Source organism: Sciurus vulgaris (assembly GCF_902686455.1).
Source record: "Sciurus vulgaris genome assembly, chromosome: 6".
NCBI lineage: Eukaryota > Metazoa > Chordata > Mammalia > Rodentia > Sciuridae > Sciurus > Sciurus vulgaris.
The window spans coordinates 121,772,480-121,783,339 of NC_136466.1; the positions used below are offsets into that span (position 1 = coordinate 121,772,480).

At 41.6% G+C, this 10,860-nt stretch overlaps 1 long non-coding RNA gene across 1 annotated transcript; it reads left to right on the top strand.

Annotated features, from left to right (window-relative positions):
• Nucleotides 1-2,578: 2,578 nt before the first annotated feature.
• Nucleotides 2,579-8,447, top strand: LOC306664018. The gene is made up of 3 exons (XR_013764613.1): nucleotides 2,579-2,716; nucleotides 6,085-6,218; nucleotides 8,172-8,447. It is a non-coding gene; the product is annotated as an uncharacterized lncRNA (long non-coding RNA).
• Nucleotides 8,448-10,860: the final 2,413 nt, after the last annotated feature.

Here is a 10,860-nt window from a genome sequence, read left to right on the forward strand (position 1 = left end):
CTTCCTGTCAAGAAAATACATCTACTCTCTGACCAAGCATTCCCCTGGGTCTGTTTGCAAAAGGATATTCTAATGGGTACAATATTTGAATACCACCACATTTCCATTATACCTGCCTCATTATCTTACATGAATCTATCTGTCCTTTGTTTGGAAATGTGCTTATTGTGAAGTCTGGTAAATCTCAGGTGAAAAATCATAGATTTATGAGCTGTTCTCCAGTTCCTGTCTGCTCTTTCCTAAGGCCACAACCCCACAAGATCAGTCACTGGAACGTGTTTTGGTGTCAACTTTGAAATTCTGCTTCTTAAGAACATTTCATAATGAAACCCTGGAAATCGCATGCAGAGGTTTCGCTGCTGACATACCCCAGAAGGTCACATGCTCTAATTCAGCTTTAAGGGACACTAATCATATTCAGCGTGTGAGTAGAGAGGCTTACAGTTGGAGATGACACCATCATTTGCATAGGATGTAAAAATGAAGGACCATTAATTTTATAGCATTAATTGAAGAGCAGAAGTGTTAGACCTCTATAATTATCTTCCGTGAATACATTTCAAAGACATCTCCACAAATGAGGCTTTGCGTGTGAATGTGCACGGGTATAGACACAAAGAGCAAAGCGAGGGCTCCACTTTGTCCCCCTTCAAGATGCACAGATTAGTGTATCAAGTTAAAAGCTGAACTTAAATCTGAATTGCTTTCTCTGTGAGGAAGCAAGAGGTATGAATTCTAGGCTCCCAGGAGGATATTTTGCCCAGAAAGGGGGACACCTCACCTGCATACCACATTTCAGAGCCACTGAGATAGAGAACAGGGGAGGTGGTAGCTCTGGGAGAGAGGCCATGTTTCTATATGTCCTTCAATACCCCCACCAGGACCTGCTGCTCCACTCCTAGACAACCTTCCTACACTCTGCATTTACCAGTCCCATGTTGTGTCCCCACAGGCCAAACTCTCAGCTTAATGGCCATGAGTCCAATCACTCTGTCACTCTGCAGTGTTACTCACCATAGTGGTTTATACCCTGAGGTCAGCACAGAAAGGAACATTTCTAAGGATTTAAACAGAAATCAAAGGAATCATTTGAGTGACATTAGTTTTGTAGCCAAAAAAAAAAAAAAAAAAAAAAATCAAAGTAGGATAAAAAGCATGAATATTTTGAAGGGTAGGGTTGGAGGGATAGGCAAGAAGCAACCCCAAGAAGAAGCTAGCTCCATCATCACATCATGTCAACACCAGAATCAAAAGCAGCAGTCACACTCTTTAGGGTCCACCTTTGCTTCAGTCTGAGAGGTGAGGGACAGATAGACTGGGGTATGGGAAACAGAGGGACTGGGCAGGAGTTGATGCTGCCCAAGGTTTAACAGCTACTTGGGATTTTGGGTAATTATTTTGACATGAAGGACTCATGACTTTAAAAAATATGTGCTACCTCTGAACCTTAGAGTCCCAGAATCTCCCATGGGTATAATTTAGGGCTCCTGAGGGGAAGCTTGGGAGCCAGCGGTGTAAATCAAGTGAGGCATTAGCTAATGAGGTAACATGATGCATACACTCAGTTTAAATGTCCCTGTCTCTGGGGGCCCTGCGGGAGTGATAACCATGATGGGAATTCCAGGTACCTTTATGCACAGGTGGAAGAGGAACTTGGGAGCAAGGAGGGCTTTTAAGATCTCATTCACTAGGGAACCTGGTCTAACTCTGAGAAATTTCTCTAGGTATAAGAGTTACTCAGGATGGTGATGGTTTCCTCCAAATCCTTACATACTCTCAGCTCAATTTGCTCTTCATTTCATGCTCCATTTATTTCTTTGATTCTACACTTTTTTTCATTTTATGACTTTCTTGAGGTTGATTTTGTATACAATAAACCTTATATAGTTAAAGTGTACAGTTTGATGTGTGTCACACACACATTCATATGAAATCAAGGTACCAAATATTTCCGTTACCTCCAAAAGGTTTTTTTGTGTTCCTTTGCAATTCCTCCTTCCTTCTACCTTTGCCCCAGCAATCACTGATTTGTTTTCTGTCAATTCAGGTTAGTGGGCTTTTTCTGGAATTTTATATAAATGGAAACACTCACCGTGAATCCTTCTTCTGTCGGCTTTTCTCATTCCACTGTACTGTGTTCCTTGGTACTCTGCTAGAGATGTTGCCCTTCCCATGCTAGAAATAGCCTCATGCTCCAAGATGATCCTTGATGTGACAAGATATGTGCATTACAAAATGAACTTTGGGCTTTGTCTATAACCTTGTTTCTGAGATGTTCAAGGAACTGTATAGATTAGAAGACCCCACCTTGTTGGTAATACTTTTTTAAAAAGGAATATGATTTTATTTTTTGAAAGATCACTAGTTCTTATAGTTTGTTCTTATTCTGGGATTGAAATTCCAAGGATTTAAAGGAGTTTTTTCAAAACAGCCCATACATCTGGATGTGAAACATCCTGACTTTATTACTTCAATAAAGAAGCATGGTGACTCTTTGTGTGGAATGTAAACTTAGTTGATACAACGGTGATACACCTGAGAGTGAGAATGACTTACTTCTTGTCTGTTTTTTTTAACAGCCCCAGAGTGGAGGGGATTGGACTAGATGATCTCTAAGGACCTCAGTTTCCCATGACTCATGTTAGGAGCTGAATGACTCACCCAAAGATCACCACGGTAGCCACATCCGAGGCTCAAGTCTACTTAGACATTTCAGGTGAGACTCCTCCAGTTGCAAACATGAGAAACTTGACAAAAAGTAATGGAATTCAAACACAAAAAAGATAAAAGAGGGTTCAAGCAGTTGAAATTCATGCAGTGGGCTGGACTGAATCCAGGGGCTAAAATATGTCAGTACCCATACTCTCTGCCTCCCAGTTCTGCCTTTCCTTGTGTTGAGTATATTCCTGGCCAACTCTTTCTGCACAGTGACCCTACATTAACTCTGGGCATACATCCTGCCACTTCAGATCCAGGAGCTCCTCCACCAAGTATCTCAACCAAAGCCTGAGTTTTAATGCACTAGCTTGGGTTGGGTGTCTACCCCAAAGCATAAGGATGAATATTCTGGATGGTTCATGCTGCATTGTGTATTCATCCATGGATGAAGGCTAAGAGGGACTGATGGACTGATGTGAGCAGAACCCCCCATCCCCAGTGAAATCAAAATACTATTACCTAAAAATAAGGGGAATAGATGTTTAGTCCATAACAGAAGGTTCCCACAAGAACCCTTTTCTTATTGCATTGTATAAGATTCCCATGGGTTTTTTAAGCATACATTTTCTCTATCTAGTTTTTCCTCCTTAAGTGAGGGCTTGTACCCAACATTTTTCAAAAATTATAAGCAAGATTATTCGATACTTCCAAGACTGGAAAAACATGATCAATCACTCAAGAATGTCAAAGATCCAAATAAAAGTGCAGTAACAGGGACTGGGGTTGTGGCTCAGTGGTAGAGCACCTGCCTAGCATGTGCCAAGCACTGGGTTTGAACCTCAGCACCACATAGAAATAATAAATAAAATTAAGGTTAAAAAATGTGCAGTAACATCACAGTGGGAATCTGGGTATCAGTGTACAGGTCTTGACTTCCTCAGGATTAATTTGCCTCACATGTGCAATAGGAATAAATACTTCTATGCCTTCCAGATGTGGGGGTGGAGGTTCAATCAGATGATATCCCAGATTCATCTGATTCTATTATTTCACTTATACTGGCAACTTGACATAAAAGATCTTTCAAAATCAAAGTTTCTTTACAATTAAAACTGGGAGATAGCCCCACGTGGAATGGACATTGTTCATGCCTTGAATATCTTTTATATTTTAAGATACTTCCTCCGCTTGTGAATCTGCCATTCTCTAAATTAAAGTTGAAAATTCTGTTCCTAGCTTCTTCTACAAGCAAGAGCATGGCTATTGGATCAGGACCTAGAATCAAGCACACTTTTATGAGATTTAGAAGAGAGTGATGTGAAGAAAGAAATATTAAATAGGCTTTCTGGTGGGGACAGTGGTAGAGAAGTAGCCACCTTTCAGAAGAAGTGTGACAAAGTTCCTAGTGGAGGTGTCTTGACCCCATAACAGCCAAGTGAGCTACAATGCTATGCCAGCAGCAGCAAAAGGAGGGTCTCCTCCTGGAGTAGGTTTGGAGTGTCATTTAGACATTGTTTATGGTTCCGCATCTTTTATATCGATTTTTCTGGCTCTCTGTGAGCTGCTTCCATATGGTTAATACATTATACATCTGAAGATATTAGCTAAAAATGGGCTTTGTAGTTTGCTGCTAAGAACACCTTGACCAATAAGAATTTGATCTCAGGAGGAGATTGAAGTCACAAATCCATAAAGAAATGGGCCCCAAGTAGTGGTTTTCTATTCTTTTGGGTAAGAAGACAATGAAAAAAATGGCTAGCATTCAAGACTGGACATCAGTACAGTATTTTAAATGTTTCCCTGGGGTTACCTGGGATTGTCATCCTATCAATGGGAGACCTGAGGGATTGAGTATTCAGAGGAATTCAAACAATATGAGAGAAGCTGATTTTTCAAGGTTACTTCTAACTGCATTGGAGAGCTTAAATTCGCTCTCAGGCCATGAGAATAAGAGAAAAAAGGGACCTCCTCGTCTGACATTAAACTATCCCTTTCACATACAGAGATAAAGCCTGAGCTTGATCCTGATGAGCTGCCGAATTATAGTGTCAATTGAAATCATAGCCTTATCCAGTCCATCAGAGTTAGGGCATGACTAATAGGGAAGAAAGAGACCTTGAGACTTCAAGTGGAGGATATACAAAACTTCCTGCAATTCAAAGAATTCTGAATTTCCATTGACCCTATCACCTAGTCCACCATCAAGAAGCAACAGTGCTGATAAATGGATGGAGTTAGAGAATATCATGCTAAGTGAAATAAGTCAAACCCAAAAAACCAAAGGCCAAATGTTTTGTCTGATATGTGGATGCTAATTTACAATAGGGAGTAGGGATGGGGAAGAATGGAGTTACTTTATATTAGGTAGAGGGCAGTGAAGGGTGGGGAAGGGGTATTGGGGTAGGAAGGACAGTAGAGTGAAACAGACATTATTACTTCATGTATATATATGACTGCTTGACCCCTGTGATCCTACAATATGTACAATCAGAAAAATGAAACATTATATTCCATTTATGTATAAATGCATTCTACTGTCATGTACAAATAATTAGAACAAATAAATTTAAAAATTAATCCTTTTTAAAAAAAGAAGCAACAGGACTTACAGGATGGTGAAAACATCTATTGAACTCCCAGCAATGGTGTCAGACAGACAGCAACGCCTTGTAAGTCTGGGTGGTCTATGTAAGGTGTGGCGCATTCTCTGAACCATGATACATTTATGGTACTCATTTTCATTCTATAACTGCAGTGCATGGGATTCAGAACTGAAGAGTAGAAGTAGGAGGGATACTTCTCAACATCGCACCTACTGATGCTACTGTAATAGTCTTGCTTTTGATCTCTGCACTTCTGGGCACTGGCAACTTAAAGTTCTTAGTTCCCAAGGGAAGAATGTTGTACCATGAACAGGGAATATTTCCCCTGAACTGGAAATAAGGTTCCTTCTTGCTAAGAAGAGACTGTTTTGAATTCCTCACATCACTGGAAAATCAGGCAATAAAGGGGTTTTCAGTGTCGGCTGAGTCAATTGTTTCTGATTAATCACGAAAAATAGAGATGGTTCTACTATTTTATACCAGGAGGATTTCAGGAACTAAGGAGACTCTTCTGGGTACCTTTATGAATTGCGATGTATGGTAATAGAACTCAATGGGAGACTACAGCAACCACACAGCAGAAAGACCACAAAGAGGTACCATCCTCCATGAATGAGTGTTGTAAAAGTCACTGCCTTGGGTCATGCTGGTTCTGAAGACAAAAAGAGCATGGCACAGTTGTGGAGGAAAGATGTCATAAAAACCATCTGCGTCCATATGGCCACTTGTAGAAATGTCAGAACAGACGCTCATTTTTATTCCTACACCCACACTGAATGTTCTTCCTTTTTCTTCTTTTCCTGCTTCCCTCCCATTTATTTAGGCTGTATGAGCAGGTACAGGTTAGTGCCTGGGTCACAGAACTTCAAGATGGGACTGTGACTGAACTGAAGAAGGTGAGCCTTCCACTGGGTGGAAATCAAGGAGGCTCCACCTTGTCCTCCTTTAGAAGAGAGGGTAAGCACACCTCTTATTTGTGCAAGGAATAATTACACAATGTTAGGTAGAAGCATTTTGTTCTTGTTATTGTAGTTGTTGTTTAGGATTTTTATATAGAAAAATGTTGGCCGACCAAAAAGTAGTTGCACTGGGCATACTTGATGTAGATCACCACTTACCTTTTGAACATCCTTTCAGTGTTTGAGAGACCTTCCTCTTTCCCAAGGTAGAGGTTAGACAGTTGCTTTCTCAGGTGTCACTGTCATGAGTCCAGATCTGCTATAGATTTTATTTTGGAAGAAAATTTCATGAAAAAAAAAAAAAAAGCGATACTAAGAGGAATGCATTCAGATCAGGGAGTCCAATACTCACCCAGCTCTCAGAGGCAGCAGAGTGAGAGGTTCTGGTCATGGTATCTCAGTCCTTGTTGACTGGGAGAGTTGCCACATCTGCCCCAGGGTGCAGTCTAGCAGTGTAGCCTGGGTACTTTTTCTATCTACAAACCTTCCTAGCTTGATTCCATGGCCTTCTAGAAATTCCTTTAGACACCACAAATTCCTTACTGAACTGGTTCAACTAGCTAGCATGGTTTGTTGTTTGTAACTAAGGACCCTCACTGATCTCCAAAGAAGCTTCTCCTGCCTGTCACAGCCAGTACTAAAGAGCACAAAGAAGGGAATCTTCTTTTTCTGCAGATGTTGCCATATCCCAATTGTCTCCAGCTCAAAACTCTGAATACACATCAGGTAAAAGGAAGTGGTTCAACTTAAACAATTCTTTACACAAAGGGACATTAGCACAGCTGTGGTTTGCTGAGAAAACTTAAGAGTGGCCCATAAAGGGAAAGCCCATCTGTTTGGGGACACTAAATCTGCTTGTAGTCCACAGGATATCACACACCCAAAGCAAGGACTCTAACTGCGAAGCCTAATTCTATAGACAAATTGTATTTGCCCCTTATGGCAGCCTAGTGGGATACAGCGCTGTGTGCAGGGGACTGTTCATTGGATTAGTTCATGGCTGTTATATGTTAACAGGTTTGCAATGTAGTTTTACTAAATCTAAGTTTCATATTGGCATTGAATAAAACTCTGAAACAGCTTATCCCAAAAGAGCACAGAATGTATTTTCATTTCAAAATTCAAGGAAAGTCCTTTAAAGGGATCTCAAACTTTGTAGTCAAAAAGTATTTTTAATAAGCCAGAATTCTAAGCATCCTTAATTAAGTTGTCACCTATAAGACATTCATAATGATTGTGAATTTTTTTTTTTGTAGTTTGTATTTTAAAAAATAACAGGAATGGATGGAAGGTAGCAAAGTTGCCCAGTCCCTCAAAACTCACGTCATCCTGCGTTACTGAACTAAAAATGATGAGAATTATCAAAAGGATAGTTTGTTCTCTGACTACTCACACGTACAAACTATCTTTCCTTTATAGCCCATTTTAGTACAAATGCCCAACATCCCCCTGTTTTGCTGATACCATATGGTGTTGATGTAGGTTTATTTAGGCTCTGTGTTATCTGGGGAACTGAAAATTGACTGGGGAGTTAGACAAACTCTTATCTCCTGCTGGCTTCTTTGCTTGCTTATGCTGCACTTTAAATAAATCACTCAACCTCTGAGCCTCCACTTTCCCATTTAGAGAATGGGATCTGTGATGTCTACTTTGCAGGCTCTTGGGAAGCACGCTTCTTGGAAGGTGGGGGCTCCTTGAAGCAACTGCAGTAGTTGTGTTAGTGAGAAGGTAGCAAAAGCCTGCGAAGAAGACACTGGCTCTCCCTCCATTCATCATTCGGAGCCCAAAACCAAGTGCTTGCCTTTTTTGCATTTCCCTCAAGAGAATCTCCTTGTTAATTCTCTGATATTATTGATGGTGGTCTCCCAAATTCTGAATTCTCAAGGGGAGGAAGTGCTTCCTGCTATGACATTGCCTGTTTTCTTTTTCATTTGTTTTGTTTGTTTCCTAGGTGGAGGTAAGGAGAAACCTCAACTTTGGAGCTAATTGTATGGATTGCTAGGTGCATGCATGGAATGGTCAGGTAGAGCTCTACCTGCTTGCCTTTCTGCACAGAGCTTTCCTTGCAGGAGACGTTTGGGCCAGAGATGAAGAACACATCTTCTCTCATCCTGATGAGTTTGCCTGGGAGGCATGGTGCCATCCATCTGTATCAGTGCAGGCAAAATTTCTGTAACAAAGAAGCCCAAACATATAGTAACCTTCTGAGAATGTTCTTGGGTAGCAGTCCTGACATGAATAGACCAGAAGAGCGACCAGCTCTTCTTCAGTGATTGTAAACCTAGATCTCTTCGTCCTGGTGTTCTGTCATCCCAAGTGCAATTCTGTTCAACTCATATAGTGAAACATCACTTTGGTCAATGTGGGAGGTGGGGCACTTGAGTACGTTGGTCTGTTTGGATGGAGTCCCCAAATTACGAGCACCTTGCAGTCTTGCAGGAGTCAAGTGCTCCTGTGTGCAGCATTCAGCCACTTTTTGTCAGTTGTCCAACTCTTATTGGCTGTAACAGTGAGATGAGGTTGCAAAAATATTCAGCAGTTCTGGGTCTACACCAGCAGGAATATTTGGTTACTTCTCCTTGAGCAGTCTATTTTAATGAGAACAACAACAGTTCCCAGTTATTTCAGTCATGTTCAGCTACCCTTGGACAGCTGCCCTTCAGGCCCACCCTTGCCCACCACTGATTATCCTTGTCCCTCAACCTAGCACCCTGGAGACTGGAGATGAGTACATGATCCCTGCCAGGAGGGGCACACCCGTGGTGCTAAGTGCTCTCAGTAGGGGGAAAAGAGGAGAGCCATGAGCAAATATAGAAGGAGCACTTTCTTAGAAAGGAGTGGCAAGGTTTCCCAAGGAGAAGGGGCATCTTGTCAGCACAAGGTAGCCAGAAAAAGACTGGACAGAGGAAACCTTTTCAGACGAGAGAGAGTAACATTCACAAAGCAGTGAAAGAAAGTATAGCAGCTCCTTAAAATGAAACAAAACTCAGAATGAATGAAATGAAGAAGATAAGGGACAGGTGATGAGAAACCAAGGTGGAGAAATAGTTATGGTCCAGTTCCTGATGAGTCCTGATTTGCCAACTAAGGAAGTACTCTGGACTTAATCCTGACAACAATGAGAAACCATTGAGGAAATTTTTGAGGGTATGTTATAGACCTATTTTTGTTGTAGAAAAGATTAGTCACAGCCAAAATGAAGGGAAGTTCTTATATGTGTGGTCCCAGATCCACCAGCATCGGAGTCCTGTGGGATGTCAATTAAAATTACAGAATCTTGGTCGCCATCTTATATTTGCTGAATCAAAATCCCAAGGAGTAAACCCCATGAGCCTACTCACATATAAGGCATTCTCAAAGTGATGCTGATGCTTACTAGATACTTACATGTCAGTGGTGGCAACATCTTCAGGCTGAGGACCATATAATAGGACAACCACCCCTAGGGACACAAAAGGAGTTTTATGTGCTGATGGATACTGACAGGAAGGGTGGGAAAGCTCTGATGCTTGACATGGGAATTAGGGATCTCTGACTCTTTGAGCAAACTTTGATCCTGAGAAACAGACATTCCTTCCCCACAGACATAAATACAGAGAAGTCTGGTAAGAGAAGATAAGAAATAACTATCCCTCCTCTAGGTAGGCCACAGAACTCATCCTGTTCACAGGATGAGGATGTGATGGGACCGATGCTGTAGAAAGAGATCATACTGCAGGCCAGGAAAATTTGCACTGAGAACATGGATTGGTGGGCTCCAGCGATACATTGCACCTTCTGGCATTTTTTATTTGTTTGTCTTTTAACTAAGTAAACTCAATATTCATCCTATGGCTTAGAAAGTTGACACTGACAAGGACAGAAACATTTTGATTGGTGCATCTGCAGTCTGCCTGCACTGAATAAAGGTCAAAGTGCTCTTCGTGGCTGGCCAGGTTTGGAATCTGTAAGCAGTATCTGTAAGATTGGAAGGCATCACGTTAAGACTGCTGAAGCCTGGACCAGTCGAAGAGCAGAATTCTCTCTTGCAGCAGAAATCAACGTCACCTGCATTTCTGCTGGGCTGATTGCTTTTGCTTTATGCATTTTCTCTGTGGGTGGGTGGTTTTAGCATGCATGCTGTAATTTTCCTTGGCTGAGTCCCCAAAGCCAGTGGGGGGCAGACCCAGGAATAGAACCTAACCTTCTCACCACAGCCGACTACCCCCAAACTGCCCAGCTGCCACATACCACAAGTGACCTTTTCCTAAGACATAGGAGGCCAGAAACAACTGGGAGGCTTTCCAGAATATAGTTCTTCCCTGTATATGATATTCACTACACTCAGAATGTGATTTGGACTGAGAAAATTCTTTGGGGTCTTATATCAGGGTGTTTAGTTTATTAAAAAATAAATAAGTAACCCTCCAAATTTCAGTGACTTGACACAATGAAAGTTTCTCTCTCCTGTAACAGGTCTGTGCAGGTGTTTTTGGTTGTCTATTGCTTGGTTGTATATTGCTGGGGTGTCCATTACTATAGTCACTTAAAGGGTCAGCATTATAGGGCCTCACTGCCTTCAATTATTGACTTACGAGGCCACTAGGGGCATTTCCCAGTCCTTCAGAAGGAAGGCATGGAGGATGGCAGTTTTGAAGGGC